We start from the raw sequence: 15,241 nt of genomic DNA on the forward strand, positions 1-15,241 counted from the left end.
CTCCCCAGTGTTACCATAGAATTGCATAAATCTCATGAATCTCCTAATGCACCATTCTTTTCTCCATTTTCCACCTCACTCCCCTGCTCTCACCCTCACCATGGCCCACCTGCTCCACCCACTCCACCCCATTCCTACTTAACCCACTCCCCCCTACCAAGCCTCTATTCCAATCCCCCCACCTTAAACTTGAAGCAAACAGACCAGCAAAGGTCTGGGTGATGAAATCTCTGCTCCTACTGCACTGCTCGAAACCCCAGTACTGTCAAACCAACTTTGCATTAAAAAACACTCTTTGACACAGCCTTTGCCAGTATTCAACCTTCAAGGAGTCGCCCGCAATGCCTCCTGAGGTTTAACCTTACTAATCAAAGACCTATTTAATTACCCAGTCTCTACTTCCGCATTACATCCATATATTCTTTAGCTTTCATCTCCGACGTAAAGACACAGAATTAGTTGTTACAAAATGTCTTTAGGTTGGCTGGATTCATTAAATAGGCTTCAGCCCCAAGTGCTTGGCAGGGTGGAATCAGCTGCTTTAACCTCTATTGCCTTTTCACAGTTACATGACAGAAGTCAGGCCGTGAAAAAATGATTGCCCTCATAAGTCTGCTTCGGAATCCAGATGAGCTTTAGTGAACACAGCTTCCCAAAGCAGAAAATACCTGAAATAAAAAATGATAGCTCTTGGTTGCTTAGATTCACCTGGCTGCAATTGTCCTGATTCTTTCCACATAAATGGGTAGCGATGAACATGCTGAATTTCCCAGTTCCATTGTTGGAGGTCAGGGAAACCCCCCTTCATCAAATTCAGCATGTAAGCTTGAATATTATTCCCTTCAGCCCCTTCTTCGATGCCTCAAATTCCCAGGTCGTTGCATCGTAGCCTATTTTCATAGACTTCTAGTTTCCATTGTATGTTTGTTATTTGTGACCCTTGAGCTTCTGTATGGGTTTGATTTCTAGCATTATCATTCTCCAGAGAAGCCGTCCGTTCTTTGGCTGCTGATAATCTCTGAGTTATTTCGGCCCAGCTTTAGCCACTTTTCTGACTGTCCCTTGCTTTTTTTTGTGGCCACTGAGTTTTTTCCATCTGCATGTGTCTCTTACTGGCGTTGCTTTATTGATTCCTCAATCAATTTCAGAGATGGTTCCTTGGCACGCAGCCCGCTTTGTGCCTCCTTGACCTCCAAGTTGGTATCCACAGAGATTTTCTGCTATAGCACCCCCCTCCAGTGGCAGAAGACCAGCCTGGTTAAGAACATCTAAATTAACTTCTCCCTTGGTCGTCACCCCAAGCGGGTTATGTGTCAATCGTGGGGTCTCTAGGTCACCCTCAGTAGACATAGCAGGCTCAGTGGGAGGACATTCCACTCCTTGGCTTATATACGCTGATCAACTAACCTGGCAATTTGACTACAGGTTATGCCCTGACTTTCTTCCAAGCTTGTCCAAGGATCCCAATTGGGGTTTCCCAACAGTTGCTTCCAATGGCTGTAAAAAAATCATTTATTGCCTGATGCTGCTGAGGATCCAGCTTTTGCCTGCTTGGCCTTGATCAGTACTTTTGATGTCCATAGATGCTGCAGTCTCTGAGCCCTTTTTGATTTTCAGGGCAGTTTTGTTTTCACCTGTTAACACTGTTTTCCCCAGTTTGCCACACAGAGGGATAACTTGAGGCTGCCGCTGCCACTGGTGCAGCCTCTGTGCTCCAGCCAGAATCGTGTGGACCGCTTTGGGTGGCATCCTGATTCTGATGTAGACCCAAGCCAAGAGCCTCCCAGGCCTTACAGCATGCCCACCCAGAAAGTGAGCGGAAGCCGAGAGTCGTTTCTTCATCCAATCAGCAAGCGATGCTGACACTGCCAGTGCTGTCTGCGTCTCCGTGAAAGCTCAAGCCGCCGCACCAGTCAAGGACACAGGGTGAGTCTTCCACATCCCCTTTTTCCTGCCGACCAACTGAAGGTTGCTCTGAGCCAGGTTTTTGTGACTTTTCTCTGTACCTTCCTCCGAGCATCGGGAGAGAGGTTGCCGCGACAGCTCACACAGACCTCATCCTGGCTCTCTCCGACTATGATGTTGTTAATGATGTCATTGGAGATTACATCAGTGATTTCATCAACTGAGTCATATAACAAGTCAAGAGTGATGAAATAGGTAAGGTAATAACCAGCGCACAGTGGAGACCGCAAGTTGTAGTTAGCTCAGTAAATTATAATTAATGAATTTCAATGATTATTGTTTTTTAAACATTAGTTTCTAACTTACTTCAACACCTAAGTATAATGTTACTTTAATCTTTATTTTTCTCCAGTGAATATATGAATATCTATCTATCTATCTATCTATCTATCTATCTATCTATCTATCTATCTATCTATCTATCTATCTATCTATCTATCTATCTATCTATCTATCTATCTATCTATCTATCTATCTATCTATCTATCTATCTATCTATCTGTCTGTCTGTCTGTCTGTCTGTCTGTCTGTCTGTCTGTCTGTCTGTCTATCTATCTACATATATAGATATATACATTTCTACATATGTATATATCTATAAATATATAACCTATTGGTGGTCACCAGTAGGTAGTTATAAGGTAGGACCTAGTGTCCATAGAAAAACAGTTATTTGTTTTGCCAATAACTTTGGCGCTATTTGACGAATCCTCGTGAAATATTCAAAATTAGTTTGCCAGTCACTTCAGCTTCTGCCTTGATAGTGTCAGGGAGATCTGTCACACGGGGGTCGAGAGATAGGAAGGGTCCCAAAATGCATTTTACCCATGCAATTTCCTATAGGGATATTAGACACAGCTACGGCCTGAACCGCTGAACGGGACTACACCAAATGTGGCAGAAAGGTAGCTGTTGGTCCAGAATGTAACCTTTTTGTGAATTAGTCTAAATTTGTTCGTTAGTTTTAGAAATGTTAAGAGAAATCCAAATTTGTACATATATATGTATGTATATATATATATTCACTGAAAAAAACATAGGTTTCAGGGGCGTTATAGTTAGCTGGACTTTTCACTCGTACAAAACCATTGAAATTCCCCCGTTATAGTTAGTTCAGCTAACTATAACTAGCGCACCCGCAATGCACTGCTGATGACGTCACATATTACATCACTCATGACATGGTCAGTGACATCACTGATGACATCACTGATGACATCTCAAATGACATCACTGATGACATCATCCAGTGAATGTGTGTTTTTCTGAAAATTACATATGTTTTATATATGTATATCTCAAGGTCGATGGAAGAATAAATGGGTATATAAGTGTCTAAATGGATGATTTGTTTTTGAAAAGTTGATTGTATAACTGACTGATTAAGTGTATCTTAGTGAATACATGGCTTAGTGAGTAATGTTTAAATATGTAAATATCTGTATAAGTCTCTCACTTTGTGTATGAGTGGCTGCATGGGTTGGTAAGTAGCTACATGAGTGTTTATATAGGTTATTAGTTGTTTTTTTGAGTATCAGTATGAGTGTCTGAGTGTCTGTATGGTTCGGTGGGGGGTATTACGTAGTGCATAGGTGCATGAATGAGTGACTCACTGTTTGTATGTGTTGAAGACAGCATGTGTGCAGGACTGTATGGGTGGATGAGTGTGTGCATGAGTGTGTTAGTGAGTGAATGACTGTCTCAATAGTGTCTTTATGAGTAACTCCATATGTTTTAAACTAGTATATGTGACTATTGGTGTATATAAGTGAGTATATGTGAGAGTGAGAGATTGAAAGAGTTCCTGTATGAATAAGTATGTGTTTCTATAAGTGATTGTTGAAAAGACTAAGTATGTGTAAGTTTCTGGAGAAGTAAGTGTGGTGGTATGTGTATAACTGTATATGCAAGTAAATGGATGTTTGATTCTTTATTAGCATGAGTGACTATGTGCTGTGAGTAACTCCATGGATGAGTGGCGTTGTGTAACAGGATGTATAGGTGTATGAGTACATATGATGAGTGAGTACATGTATGAGTGACTGTATAGGACTGTTGGTGAATGAGTGGATGTGTATGTGGATCTTAGAATTACTGAATAGGTTGTTGTAACTGATATTGGTATGTCCATTGTTTTGAAAATGTTAGTTTCTATTTTTGAATGTGTGTATCAAAGGTTATATTAGGGGGAGAGGAGATCTGCCTCTCAATCACAAGGATGATGTCATCAGTGATGTCATTTGAGATGTCATCAGTGATGTCATGAGTGATGTCACTGACCATGTCATGAGTGATGTAATATGTGACGTCATCAGCAGTGCATTGCTGGCGCGCAAGTTATAGTTAGCTGAACTAACTATAACGGGGATTTTCAATGGTTTTGTACGAGTGAAAAGTCCAGCTAACTATAACGCCCCTGAAACCTATGGTTTTTTCAGAGAATTTCTAAGGTTTTTTAAATGCTAATTCCTAACTATAACGTGCCTGAAACCTATGGTTTTTTCAGTGAATTTCAAAGGTTTTTTAAATGCTAATTTCTAACTATGCCTACAGAGATAGGACATGTGAAGAAAGAAGAAAAAATGCACAGAAAGAAAAAAAGAAATGCAGAAAGAAGCAACAGAAGTCCTCAAAGACGAAAAAAAGTGCAGGAAGAAGGATAACGTGCAGAAAGAACAAACAGAAGAGCAGAAAGAAGCCTTGTTGCAAAATCATCCTGTACCCTCAACTTTTTCATTTCGGATACTGGTGGTAACTGAGTCTGACTAACCAGTCCTAGAGCCAGTGCTATGTTAAAAGACACTCAGAATACAGTGAAAACACCTACATACACTAGGGAACACTATGCGTTGGGGTCCCCCTGTGATCAGCATGACCTCCTCTGTAAGCCCCTAGTATAATATAGGGCAGGGAATTAAAACTACCTCTTAAAACGCGCCACAGGGCGTGTTTGCACACGTCACCTCAGGACCCTTCCTCTCCCTTCACCACTGTGTAAACACGCCCTGCGGACATTTTTAGTTGGGAGATTAAGTTCATTTGAATCCTGAGGGTCCCTAGGGTCCATCTAGCCCACTAGGTACCTCCAGTAAGCGCCACAGAGCTGCGTTGCAGAGAGGTGTAAAAAGTGGCACGGCCTGGACCACCTCTCTGCAACGCAGCTCTGTGGCGCTTACTGGAAGCACCTGGTGGGCTAGTTAGCCCTCCAGGGGCCCTCAGGATTGAAGGGGAATTATTTCCCCAACTTAAAACGCGCCATAGGGCGTGTTTGCACACGTCACCTCAGGCCCCGTCCCCTCCCTTCCCCACTGTGTAAACACGCCCTGTGGCCATTTTTTAAGTTGGGAGATTAAGTCCCCTTGAATCCTGAGGATCCCTAGGGGCAAAATAGCCCACTAGGTACGTCCAGTAAGCGCCATTGCAGACAGGTGTAAAAAGAGGCACGGCCTGCACCACCTCTCTGCAACGCAGAGCAGTGGCGCTTACTGGAAGCACCTGGTGGGGTAGTTGGCCCCCAGGGTCCCTCAGGATTGAAGGGGAATTATTTCCCCAACTTAAAACGCGCCATAGGGTGTGTTTGCACACGTCACCTCAGGCCCCGTCCCCTCCATTCACCACTGTGTAAACGCACCCTGTGACCGCTCTAAGTTGAGAGATTAAGTCCCCTTGAATCCTAAGGGTCCCTAGGGTCAAACTAGCCCACTAGGTACCTCCAGTAAGCGCCACAGAGCTGCGTTGCATAGAGGTGTAAAAAGGGGCGTGGCCTCAGAACACCTGTCTGCAACGCAGCTCCCTGGCGCATACTGGTGATACCTGTTGGGCTAGTTGGCCCTCAGGGACCCTCAGTATTGAAGGGGAATTAATTCCCCAACTCACAACTGGTCAGGGGGCGCGTTTGCAGAGTGCTGCAAGGAGGGGGCATGAACTCCGGCGCGATGCCGGTCTTTTATTTATTTTATTTTTTTAAGAAGGAGGGCTGTGTGGCCCCCCCTTCTTTTTCTAATTTACTGGCCCTGGGGACCCCATCCCCCAGGGCCTGCACCCTAATCTTTTTTGTTGAAAAAATTAATTTGGCCCTCCCAAGGCCTTAATCGGCCCCGGGGACCCCAACCCCCGGGTCATGGCCTTTTTTTTTTTTTATTCTTTAGGAGGGGAGCTGCGTTGCCCCCCTCCTCAGGCCACTTATGGCCTCGGGGACCCTATTCCCCGGGGCCGGCCTTTGTTTTTTATTATTTAAAAAAAATATATATTTATAGAAACACCTAGGACATGCTGGACAAACCGTATTTACCTATCACCATGACGATTTGCGTGATATTCATTAAAAGGCGACTATGCATAGAATGAATCCACATGGAATGTATTTACACCGCTAGTGAAGCTCTGACGTGTCTGACGCCCTACCGTGCCTAATCCCGGCGCCCCCGCCGGTGGGTACTCTCCAAGTAGACACCCTTGTTGTTTATTTATATAAACATGGGTAGCTATTGACGGGCACATTTAATATACATGCACACCAAGCCATTGAAAGGGGATTCAACAAAAATTCGACCAAACTATGCAAGAAACCCCCTCACGGTTAATAAAACACACATCCACCGCCGGATGTGTAATACTTTTTATTTAACTCTCTGGAAAGGAGACGAACCTCACTTGAGAGTCACAGCGTGCTCCTGGCTGAGCCCAATGCTGTGTTACACCCACCAGTGCCCGCCGAGTGCCTCACACCTCTGTGTTGTATTCCACCAGCTAGTGCGTATGCTATGACACTCTCTAGCCCATGTGCACTGTAACACCACCCCATGAATATGTCATGCCACACTTGCCTTCGCACGGGTTATATTGCCCCATCTAACGTGCCTTCCTCGATGCCTATGATATAACGCACAGCGCTATGCCATACATAATACAATCTGGGATCCATATCTTTGTCACAGTGCATATGCAATGTTACACTCCCCAGCACATATTTTATATTACATCTTTAGAGACTAGTTAGGTTGCACAACACTGCCCTGTCCATATTTCACTCCAAGGAGCATATCGCATAGCACCCGCTAGTGCCTGTGCTATCTCGCGCTCTCCAATGAATCTGTCATTGTGCACAATGTATTGCATATTATATTTCACGCCCGGTTCATCTTATATCACACATTTTGGTGCATAGTTTATACCATATACTATATCTAGTTTTCATTTTCAATCGTGCTCTCAGGACTATGTTCTATATAACACTGCGTCCACCTACCCTTTTCACGGGCATTACATTTTGCGATGGGGGTGGAGGGTCAGGGGGTGTTTCTGCCAAGTGAGCCCAGAGTCACAGTCACAAACGTCCTCTTCTTCCTGAATAAAAATGAGATTATGCTGCATACTTGTTCATATTTTAAGTAGTTCGCACAGACACACATTTTAAAAACAATAAAGTTCCTAATACCCACCTTCTCTGAACAGTTAGCTTGCTGCCCCATCCACCTCCTCCCTATCCTCTGTTGTCTGAATCCATGGACTAGCCTCCTCCCTCCTGCCATGCATGGTCTGATGTGCTGCCACTGCCCTCCATTTAGCATGATGTACCAGTCCACTCCTCCTGCCCTCCATTGCCCAATTCTATGGCCCATCATTGACCTCCTGCTTAGCCTCTGTGCTTAGCTTGCTGCCCCTATTCTCCTTCCCCCTGCCCTGCGATATCTTTGTGCATGCCCCTGCTCCATCCATTTTGCCCACCATGTTCCATGGACCTGCCACTCCTATCTACTCTGAGTGTTCTGTTGAGCTGCCACTCCCCTCCCACCTGCCTAGCATTGTCAGATGACTGTAACCTGTCCCTGCCACCTCCACACTGCCCGTGCACACATGCCATGCCCTTATCCCCTTCCTCCTGTCCTCCATGGTCCATTTTACTGCCACACCCTTCTGCCCTCCCTGGTCTGTTGTGCTGCAACTGCTCCTCTTGCCTGCCCCGCGCGGTCTGTTGTGAGGCCCCTTCCCCTGAACTCTCTTGTCTGTGCCCAGGTCCTGACCCTCCCTTCTATCCTCCATGGTCCTTTGTGCATGCCCCTGCACCTTCCTTCTTCCCCATTATAGCCATTGTGCTGCCACTAACCCTCCTGCTTGCCATGCATGGTCTTCTGCGCTGCCATGGCCCTTCCCACCTTCCCTGTGTGGTCAGCTAGCTGCCCCTGACCCCCTCCCACCTTCCCTCCATGGTCTGTGTGTATGCCATCATAGTCTTATTGTTGCTCTCCATGGTGTGTCTTTTTTCTAGTGCCCAACCTGCCTGACCTCCATGGTCATCTTGCTGCTCCTGCCCTGCCCCCTTGCCCCCAGCCCTCTGTTTCCATGTGCAGACCTCTATTCTCTCCCTCCTGGCTTGTCTGTTCCATTGTAATGCCCTGATCCATCCCTCCTGCCCTTTATGGGCTGTTATGCTGCAGCTTTCTCTCCTGTCTGTCCATTATGGTCAGCTAGCTACCATTGCCTCTTTCCCCTCTGTTCTCTGTTGTCCATGTGCATGGTCCTGTCCCCTCCCTATTGCTTTCTATGGATTGTTGTGCTGCACTCCCGTCCCGCATGCGCTGTGTGGTGTATTGTGCTGCTGCAAACCATGATGCCTGCCCTGTAGGGTCAGTTTGGTGCACCTCTCCATGTCCCTCCTGTCCTCTGTTATCCGAGTCCATGTCCCTACCCCAATTCCTCCTGCCTACCATGATCCAATGTACCATACGTGCGAACATTTTGAACTTGGTAAGAGGGAGATTTTGAAAACAAACTGGGGTATTGATTGTCCCCTTTGAGTTACATTGAAAAAGAGCAGATTGTAGACAGGAGACAGATCAAATAAAGCCCATTTGAGCTTAAAAACATTGGACGTTTCCTGGCTGAAACAGGTCTGTTGGCATGTATGGTTGTCCTACCACTGCCTCTTCCTTCTGCCCACAATGGTCTATTATATTGCCACAGCCTCTCTTGCCAGTCCTGTATTGTTGGTTTGTTGCCCCTGCCCCCCTTTCCAATGCTCTCCATAGTCTGTTGTGCTGCCACTGCCCTTCCTGCCTGCCCAGTGTGGTCAAATTGTTTCATCTGCACTCTCCTACATGCCTTCAATTTTCAGAGTCCGTGCCCCTGGCCTCTGCCTCTCAACAGTATCCTAATGAACCACTAGATTGCTAACATTCTATATTTATTACAAAAGTGTGGAACGCCTGACATCATCTTGATGTAATCAAAACTGTAATACCTAGAGTATTTCCTTTAGAAATTACATATATGAGAGGGTCTTATTTGCATCAGAATTATGGTTAGTGGTCTAAAAAACTAAAATGAGGACATATTTTCTGAGTTTTCAAATAGCGTTAAAGAACTTTTAAATTATTTGTAATCTTTATGTTTTTTTATCCAGTTGACCACTTGATTAAATGTTGCACCTAGGGGAGAGGATGTGGTGTTACTTCCAGAGCTGCAGACTTTGCAACTGGGGAACCAGGTTGGAGTTTCTGCTTCAGCTCAACATTCTGTGATTCTGGTCAAACCACTTAATCTCCCCATGTCTACAACCAAAATGAATTTGATCTTGTGTGATGTAACCATTGCTCATGTAAAGCACTCCAATACCTGACAAGTCTGCACTATATAAAACTGCAAATACACAAAAAATAAGTGTTTTGCACACTTCTGTCATTGGGCTACATGTGGGCTACATCTGGGTGATATTTGTGCTGCATTTGGGCTCTTTTGTCTCTTGTGGCCATCTTGGGAGATTTATTTGTTATGAAGTTTCCTAATTTCCTCCTTTACTGCAGTCTCCTCAGTAGGAAATGCTTTCAGTTTTTTACTTTGATTCCATCAAGAAGGTATTCAGATATGTCACACATTTGCCATAAATTCTGAATGTTAGCACTCTAGTTGCTCATTAGATCACTGTAGTAAAGCTACTGCTCACCACGGAAGTCTGCTGCTGGTATTAAAAGTGCATGTTTCAGTCTGCATATCAGAATTTTTTAATGAAATAGAAGAGGATTTGAGAAGTCACTCAAAATGTGCCCTAATTTTTCTTTCTTCAGCACTAATCATAATTTCTATGGCAAAATGAACCCCCTCATTGTGTTCCTTTTTAAATTAAATGTTTTAAGTGTTACCAGTTTATTCCAATCAAGATGGTTTCAGGTGTGCCATACTTTTGTCATAAGTTAGACAGTAAGCGCTCTAGTTGTTCTTAAGAACACTCTGGGACATTCTGTCATTGGGCTATATTTGGGCTACATTTGGGCTCTTTTGTTTCTGGTGGCCATCTTGGGAGATTTATTTGTTATGAAGTTTCCTACTTTCCTCATTTACTGCAGTCTCCTCAGTGGGAATACTTTCAGTTTTTTATTTCGGTTCCATCAAGAAGGCATTCAGATGTGTCACACATTTGCCATAAATTCTGAATGTTAGCACTCTAGTTGCTCATTAGATCACTGTAGTAAAACTACTGCTCACCAGGGAAGTCTGCTGCTGGTATTCAAAGTGCATGTTTCAGTCTGCATGTCAGAATTTTTTTATGAAATAGAAGAGGATTTGAGAAGTCAAAATGTGCCCTAATGTTTCTTTCTGCAGAACTAATAATAATTTGTATGGCAAAATGAACCCCCTCATTTTGTTCCTATGTAAATTAAATGTTTTACGTGTTACCACTTTATTCCAATCAAGATGGCTTCAGGTGTACCATACTTTTGTCATAAGTAAGACTGTTAGCGCTCTAGTTGTTCGTTAGAACACTCTGGGACATTCTGTCATTGGGCTATACTTGGGCTACATCTGGGTGATATTTGGGCTACATTTGGGCTCTTTTGTCTCTGGTGGCCATCTTGGGAGATTTATTTGTTATGAAGTTTCCTAATTTCCTGCAGTATCCTCAGTAGGAAATACATTCAGTTTTTTACTTTGGTTCCATCAAGAAGGCATTCAGATGTGTCACACATTTGCCATAAATTCTGAATGTTAGCACTCTAGTTGCTCATTAGATCACTGTAGTAAAGCTACTGCTCACCAGGGAAGTCTGCTGCTGGTATTCAAAGTGCATGTTTCAGTCTGCATGTCAGAATTTTTTTATGAAATAGAAGAGGATTTGAGAAGTCAAAATATGCCCTAATTTTTCTTTCTGCAGAACTAATCATAATTTCTATGGCAAAATGAACCCCCTCATTTTGTTCCTATGTAAATTAAATGTTTTACGTGTTACCACTTTATTCCAATCAAGATGGCTTCAGGTGTACCATACTTTTGTCACAAGTAAGACTGTTAGTGCTCTAGTTGTTCTCTAGTTGTTCGTTAGAACACTCTGGGACATTCTGCCATTGGGCTATACTTGGGCTACATCTGGGTGATATTTGGGCTACATTTGGGCTCTTTTGTCTCTGGTGGCCATTTTGGGAGACTTATTTGTTATGATGTTTCCTAATTTCCTCATTTACTACAGTCTCCTCAGTAGGAAATACTTTCAGTTTTTTACTCTGATTCCATCAAGAAGGCATTCAGATGGGTCACACATTTGCCATGAATTCAGAATGTTAGCACTCTAGTTGCTTATTAGATCACTGTAGTAAAGCTACTGGTCACCAGGGAAGTCTGCTACTGGTATTGAAAGTGCATGTTTCAGTCTGCATGTCAGAATTTTGAAATGAAATGGAAGAGGATTTGAGAAGTCACTCAAAATGTGCCCTAATTTTTCTTTCTGCAGCACTAATCATACTTTCTATGGCAAAATGAACCCCCTCATTTTGTTCCTTTTTAAATTAAATGTTTTAAGAGTTACCACTTTATTCCAACCAAGATGGCTTCAGGTATGCCGTACGTTTGTCATAAGTAGGACTGTTAGCGCTCTAGTTGTTCTTTAGAACACTCTGGGACGCTGCAGTAGAACACAAAGGAATCAACTGACAGTCCCTGCCCTTGTTGGATGTACATGTTTTACTGGGAATTTCAGACTTCATTCTCACAAGACTGAGAAAGATAATGTGAATTTACAGAAAATATGCTCTCAGTTTAGCTTATAGATCACCTTCCAAACCTCTGTGGGAAAAGCATGAGAAAATAGTTTTCTCTCAAGCATGATTCATGATATCACAGCAGAAGGCTTTTTCACATGGTAAAATCACCTTAGAACACTCCACAATTCCTAAAATGAGTATGGTACCATCAACAAATGATTTATAATGTAACTAAAGTCTTAAAACCTTCTATTAACTGCAATGCTTTTTAATGAGGTGCTATCATGTATATTGGTCCCAAGATGGCTGCTAACACTTCTTGGATGAAGTGCTGACAGCCAATCAGATCTCACAATGAGATGTGTGGTTAGGCTCCGCCCAGATATATATGTGATTTTACTTTTGATTTTCTCAGGAACTACTGAACAGATTGACACAATTTAAGCAAAAGGCACATGCCTGACCTGAGGACTACCTCTTTGCCAAATTTCAAGTAATTCTGTTCAGCCGTTCGGGCTGTACCTTCGACTAAAGGTCCTATGGGAAAATGCATGGGGAAAACGCGTTTTGGGACCCCCTTTTTTCTCAGCCCCTGCTTGACGAATCATCCCGAGACTTTCAGGGTAGGAGCTGAGCGGAGCGCCCCATTAGTTTTGAAAATTTCACGAGGATAAGTCAACCGGCGCCAAAGTTATTCAAAATAGAATTTTCAGAATTTGAAGCCAGTCATTGCTTATGTATTCCCCCAGGAACTCTCCTTGCAATACTGTAAGCATTCAGTTAATATCTAAGTAGTAATGGAGTGAGGCAGGCCTTAGCACATGGATTGATTCAAACGCCTATCCACTATGCATGCAGTCCTCTAACCATCTACACACTTGTCTTTCACACCTTCAATTCCCCAGTCAATGTCCATACACTTCCAGGAAGCACCCTGTCACTGCCCTTGCACTCCTCTACTGATCCATTCAGCACCATTTACTACTCCATTCACTGTGCGAAAACCCAACCACTTATAAATTCATTCAGGCACTGTTGTTGCAGTACTATAATTATTCAGTCAGTACCCAAGTACTCATTCAGTGACCAGGTCTTAGCACATGGACTGCTTCAAACCCCTTTCCACTATGCAGGCAGTCCTCTAACCATTTACACACTTGTCTTTCATACCTGCAATTCCCCAGTCAGTATCCATACAGTTCCAGCAAACATCCTGTCACTCCCCTTGCACTCCTCTAGTGACCCGTTCAGCACCATGTACTAATCCATTGACTGCACCAAAACCCAAGCACTTATAAATTCACAGAGGCACTCTCCTTGTAGTACTCTAATGATTCAGTCAGTACCCAGGAACTTATGTAGTGAACCCGGCCTTAGCACATGGACTACTTCAAATGTCTATCCACTATGCATGCAGGCCTCTAACCACCTACACAATTGTCTTTCACACCTTCAATTGTCCAGTCAGTATCTATATACTCCAATAAACACTCTGTCATTCCCCTTGCACACCTCCAGTGACTCATCCAGCACCATGTACTAATCTATTCACTGCGCCAAAACCCAAAAACGTAAAAGATTCATCCAGGCACTCTCCTTGCAGTACTCCATCCAGGCACTCTCCTTGCAGTACTCTAATGATTCAGTTAGTACACAGGTACTCATGCAGTGAGCGACGCCTTAGCCCGTGGACTGTTTCAAACGTCTGTCCAGTATGCATGCGGGTCTCTAGTCACCTACACACTTGTCTTTCGCTTCTTCAATTAACTAGTCAGTATCTATAAACTGCAGTAAACATTATTTTAGTCTACTTGCACACCTCTAGTGACTCATCTGGCACTATGTAGTAATCTATTCACTTCACCAAAACACAAAAACTTAAAAAGATTAACCCAGGCACTCTCCTTGCAGTAGTGTAATGATTCAGTCAGTATCCAGGTAATTATGCAGTGTCTGAGGTCTTACCTCATGGACTGTTTAAATGTCTATGCACTATGCATGCAGGCCTCTAGTCACCTACACACTTGTCTTTCACTTCTTCAATTAACTAGTCAGTATCTATATACTTCAATAAACACCCTGTCACTCATCTTGCACTCCTCCAGTGACTGATCCAGTACCATTTACTAATCTATTCACTGCGCCAAAACCGAAAAACTTAAAGGTTTCACCCTGGCAGTCTCCTAGCAGTAGTTTAATGATTCAGTCAGTACGCAGGCACTCATGCAGTGAACCATGTATTACCACATGGACTGTCTAGTCAGTATGCATGCAGGCTTTTAACCTACTATACACTTGTATTTAACAGCTTGATTTCCCAGTCAGTATCCATGTACTTCCAGCAAACACCCTGTCACTCCCCTTGCACTCTTCCAGTGACTTATTCAGCACCATGTAGTAATGCATTCACTGCTCCAAAACTGAAACACTTATACATTCACCCAGGCACTCTTCTTGCAATAGTCTAATCATTCAGTCAGTATCCAAGTACTAATGGAGTGAGGCAGGCCTTAGCACATGGATTGATTCAAACGTGTTTCCACTATGCATGGAGGCCTCTAACTACCAACACAATTGTCTTTCAGACCTTCAATTTCCGTCACTATCTATAAACTCCAATTAACACCCTGTCACTTCAATTGCACACTTCCACTGACTCATTTGGCACTATGTACTAATCTATTCACTGTGCCAAAACCCCCAAACTTCAAAAGATTCACCCAGGCACTCTCCTTGCAGTACTCTAATGATTCAGTCAGGACCCAGGTAGTTTTGCAGTGATCCAGGTGTTATTCCGTGGACTGTTTCAAACGTTTTTCCACTATGCATGCATATAGCCACTTACCCACTTGTCTTTCACACCTTCAATACCCCAGTCAGTATTCATACAGTTCCCGCAAACACCCTGTCACTCCCCTTATACTTCTCCAGTGACTCATTCAGCACCATGTACTAATGTATTTACTGTGCCAAAAACAAATACATCCAGGCACTCTCCTTGCAATACTCAAAACATTCAGTCAGTATCCAAGTACTATTGGAGTGAGGCAGGCCTTAGCACATGGATTGATTCAAACGCCTATCCACTATGCATGTAGGTCTCTAATCACGTACACACTTGTCTTTCACACCATCAATAGCCCAGTCAGTATCCATACACTTCTAGCAAACACCCTGTCACTCATCCAGTGTCTCTCCTTATAGTACTGTAATCATTCAGTCAGTAAGCATGTAGTCTTTCAGTGAGGCAGGCTTTAGGGCATGAACTGCTTCAAAGTAGTATGCACTATGCACGTAGTGTTTTA

This window comes from Triturus cristatus, chromosome 10 (genome assembly GCF_964204655.1).
Source record: "Triturus cristatus chromosome 10, aTriCri1.1, whole genome shotgun sequence".
Lineage (NCBI taxonomy): Eukaryota > Metazoa > Chordata > Amphibia > Caudata > Salamandridae > Triturus > Triturus cristatus.